The 5,000-nt window shown below is 38.4% G+C and overlaps 1 pseudogene; it reads right to left on the bottom strand.

The window, feature by feature from the left end:
• LOC138005031 (zinc finger protein 850-like) overlaps window positions 1-5,000 on the bottom strand; it is a 37,615-nt pseudogene that overhangs the window by 18,309 nt on the left and 14,306 nt on the right.

Below are 5,000 nucleotides of genomic sequence, written 5' to 3'. Positions count from 1 at the left end.
AAATACCATAATACTCTCTGTTTGTACTCCAAATTTTGCATAAGCATGGTTTTTGTTTTCTCTTGGGACCATTGTAAGTCCTAAGAGAAAATGGAAACAATGCTTATGCAAAATTTGGAGGGACAAACAAAGAGTATTATGATATTTTCCGAAGTGTCCTATTATTTTGATTAACCACCACTTAAAACAATCAGGTGCATCGATTGTTATAATGTAGTCTATACTTTGGTAATCAACGGTTCATGTATATGAAAATGATAAGGAGCTCTACATTTCAGCCTCATTCCAGGCTACAAGGTGACGTGACAACCAATCAAATAAAAACTTGCCCCAAAATCGCAAAAGAGCAGCGGTTTGTATATCGTGGGAAAGTTTGGTAAGCAACGGTGTGTATTTACGCAAGGTAAAAGGGATTTTCTACTCCAGCCTCGTTTCCATGCGGGCCTCCACTCAGCAAGTCGCAAAATTGCCATCAAAATTTTTCATGTCCAATGAACAATTCTAGTTCAGTGGTTTGGGGTGCGTATTTTTGGGATTTGCAATCTCGGATCACTGGATGGTCAACCGGTGCGAGACTTTCAAGTTAAGCCAGTCACTGAGCGTAGCAATCGCAATCGTGAAATTACTTTCGACAGTCATTTGAAAAACTATCTCCTCTCTCAGCTATAATTGAAAGCTATAATTAAGAACGTTAGTGGTATAATAACAACAAAAGTCGCTTTGAAAATAGAAGTCTCAATTGGGTTGACCGAAAGCCGTAAAAGGGGCAAAAAATTAAACCCGCTAAGCATAAAAATGAAAAAAAAATTAACTGTGAATTGTAAAGAATAGTTAACTGTAAAAAACCTAAGATTTTAAGTGTCACCATCCTCCAGGACGACCGAAGACCGGTTGCAACCGGGTGTCCTGTGGGGCGCGGTTACGGATAAACAGATGACCCAGGCTGGTCGCGACCCCGGAGTCAACTGTCCGGTTTTTGTAGCCTAATCAAGTGAACAGTTTCTTTCAGCCATTTTAAAATCTTTTCCAATTTCTTCAACCAGTGTGCATGTGTGTGAAAGTCAAACGAAGTCTATATCGAGCAGTGTATGTAAAGGTTGATGCTGCTGGAAGAGCTCGAGTGCTCTTTGCAACTGACCAGGGGCACGTTTCTCGAAAGTCCCGTAAACTTTTCGGGCCCGAAAAGCAATTTGAAATACTACGATCCACTTATCTTGAAAAGCTTATCTGTTAACATGTTTTCGTTGTCAGAGAAAACAAGACTATTACAAAGTTTCGTGACTTGAAATATTTCCATTTTTTTAAATACAAGGCGTTTTGTGTCACCCTAAACACGCCCGAAAAGTTCATGGACTTTCGAGAAACAGGCACCAGGTCTACCAAGCATTTATGCACCGGTGGCTCAGTAGGTTGCACAGGGATGCCGTGCTAGAGGTCGTGAGTTCGACTCCGGCCGGATCAACACTCAGGGTCCTAAAATAATTTGGTTTTATCAACGGAGTTGTATATTACTTCCCCACCGACGCAGCACCACAGTTTCTTTAGAAACTACCCCTTCGTTCTAAAATAATGATAAGGAGAAATTTGCCATCTTGATAATTACACCTGCAAATGGTTAGACCTTTCAAGTCCTCTCAGATAAGGACTTTAAACCGTTGGCCCCGTCTCATAAATATTGCTAAATAAATTAGTCATTATTATGCAAGTCCTAAAAAGCTAATTTTGATCAATACAATATATAAAACAAAAAGGATAATGAAAAATAACAAAGGAGTTGATGACTGGAAATAGATGATGATGATGATTATTATTATTATTGAAAATTAGACATGAAACAAATGTTTATAAATAGAAATTAATTAATACTGAGCAACATAGTAATGTTCGAGTACATTTTGAACAATTTTTTAGAGCGTTTACAGCGAATTTCCAATGGAATGTCATTCCAAAAGTATCTGCCAATAACAGACGGGCAAAATCTTCTTAAATTAGTTCTGAATGATTCAATCACAACTAGATCAGAAGAAGCACTACGAGTACTATATCTACGTTGCTCAGAGTCAGAGTGAAAGTAGGAAACTTATTCCCATACAAGTAATCATTAAAAAGCAGGCAAGTAATAAGTTTGACAATATCAGGGAATTTCAGTAAACGTAAGGATGCATAATGAGAAGTAAAATGGGTTCCATTAAAGGAACATCATCATTAATTCAAAGGGTCTTGTTTCTTATTTTGTAATTTCACTACTGGAGAATAAGGTGCAATATAGGAGGAATGCTTCAACAGTATGCCCTACCTAATATTTAATTACTACTTTGCTCAATTAATTCATTAGAAGACGGTCCCAACCCTTGAATTTTCGGTTTGAAAAATGAAATAAAGGTTTATTAATATTTAACTCTTAAGACAAAGGAAATTAATATTTAACTTCTCTGTAAGCCGTAACGGGAAAAGAATAACCGCTTGCTGTAAAAAAAAGCCAAAACTTCAACCGTTAACCGTATAAGCCACACTACCCCATTGAGACCCTCATATAATGCACTGATCCTAATTAGGGACTACTAGCGGCAGAACCTGGTATACAATTTGTCAATTTGCATTTTCAAATACCACTATCCGCAAATAGGAGCAAGATATTACTTTCTTTTGAAACAAAAAGATGCCTCCGATAGTTTTCGAAACCAAAACCCGCCAAAGTGGCTTAAAGTTGACCGTTCTTCAAATGTCATGTGATTTTGTTAGTGCACAAAAAGGAGTTCCTCCTTTCTCAACTCTTTCTACCTCTTTCGAAGAAAGAGACCAAATACTATGAAAACAATTGCTTTCCCTGTAAAATACAAGACAAATCATTGTACATTTTCAGTTCACCCCTAAAAAGTAATAGCAGGAATGCATGATCCAGCGAAAGCTTCTAATATAATGCTATACTCAAAAAGGCATCTTTTTGTCTATCATTAGTAAACGAGGTAATTTTCACTGAACTCCAATCAATTATTACCAGAATAAAATGGAATTTATCGAAAACCAAAACATACCAAAGCGACTTAAGTTGACGGCTCCTCAAATGTCATATGATTTTGGTAGTGTGCAAGAAGAACCTCCTCGCTGCTCAACTCCTCCTGGCAAAGCCAACAGCTGTGTTTTCCCCCCTGGTTCGAACAACGTTGTCGGTTAATGCAGGGGTGACGTATTTCTACTTCCAGTTCATTTGTACTTGCAGAGCGTTTTTGAGGTTTTTCATATTTTCTGACACTTTTTCTGCACTCCTTACGTTCGTAACGTTGCTCTCCAGTATGTAATCTTTCATGTGTGGTTAAACTTACCGCTTGGGTAAAACACTTGCCACAATGTTTGCATTCGTAAGGCTTCTCTCCAGTATGGACTCTTTCATGTTCCCTTAAATTTCCTTTTCGGCTAAAACATTTGCCACAATGTTTGCATTCGTAAGGCTTCTCTCCAATATGGACTCTTTCATGTTTTCTTAAATTTCCTGCTACGCTAAAACACTTGCCACATTGTTAGCACTCATAAGGCTTTTCTCCAGTATGGACTCTTTCATGTTCCCTTAAATATCCTTTTGCGCTAAAACACTTGCCACATTGTTTGCATTCGTAAGCCTTCTCTCCAGTATGGATTCTGTAATGTGTCCTTAAAAGTCCTGCTTGGCCAAACAACTTGCAGCACCGCTTGCACTGACACCGCGTCTCTCCAATATTCGCATTTTTAGGTTTGGTTTGTTTTCCGCGTTTTGCAGGAAAGCTGATGTGTTTGCACTGAGAACCCATGTTAGCTTGACGACTTTTCTCGGGCGTAACCGATAATGACATCATTCTTGTGATCTCATCAGACACTAAACTAAAACGAAAGCGGAAAAAATATGAATACTATTTTTCGAAAGTTAAAACTTATTTTCGACACTCTGGACGAGACTGAAGTGGATTTACATGCACTTCTCCCAAAACTTCACTTCGTGACTGAAAAAGCAGTAATGATAATGGTGATAACATCATAACATCACCTTTATTTCACCTCGGATTTACAGAGTTTATTTTTGGAAGTCTAGCTTTTAGCTGAAGGAAAGGTGCTAACACCAGCTGTCAAGAAACTTTTAGTGTAATTTCTGGTGTGAAATTTGAAGGAAACCTAACAATTTTCGACCTATTCAGATGAACTGTCATGCACGTACCTGTTGTGTATCATATTTGCATGGAAAACCGCTTGTCGAGAATACTTTTTTCCATCCCTTCCCCCAAAAAATGCTGAAGTGGTAAATCTCAAAAATCCGGATTTTGATTTGATCCGAAGTATCCTCCTTGAGTGTGGATACTTTGGATTCATAATCCGTTTTTGGATTTCGTCAAAAAAACCGCAAAATCCGTTTTTGGATTCCAAGAATCCGTTTTCGGATTTTCCCAAAAAAACACACCCTTGCTTTCAGCACAAAATTCCCAAAGGACCTAATATCATGACATTTGTTCCCTGACTAGTGAGGTTTTTGGTTTTGCCGTGAGGTTTTGTTTTAGCCGTAAGCTTTTTGTTTTTGCCGTGAGGTTTTTGCTTTTGCCGTGAAGTATTTGCTTTTGCCGTGAGGTTTTTAGTTTTGCCGAGAAGTATTTGCTTTTGCCGTGAGGTTTTTGGTTTTGCCGTGACAGTTGTGGGCCACCGTGCAAATCACTCACCAATATAATCGACAAAACCAACGAAATAATCACGAAATAAGATCGTTTAGTTCATCAACCCAGGGCGCCATTTTGCTATTCCCGTTGGAACGAGATGGCGAAAAGACGTATGGGATACTATTCATTCCTCATCTGGAGTACAATCGTTAACATTTAACAGAACGCCTAGCCTGCGTAACTGGTAGTATTCTAAGCGCGCATTCTGCATTTGGTGTCAAGTTGAATGATTTAACGTGTGCTACATTGAAATGTAGGGAAGCTCATGTGAGCTACATCAAGCTAATCAAAGAAAAGTTGAGTTGAATCTGAAATCCGCGTTTG

Source organism: Montipora foliosa, chromosome 6 (genome assembly GCF_036669935.1).
Source record: "Montipora foliosa isolate CH-2021 chromosome 6, ASM3666993v2, whole genome shotgun sequence".
Taxonomy (NCBI): Eukaryota; Metazoa; Cnidaria; class Anthozoa; order Scleractinia; family Acroporidae; genus Montipora; species Montipora foliosa.
This window is presented reverse-complemented; position numbering and strand designations above follow the sequence as displayed.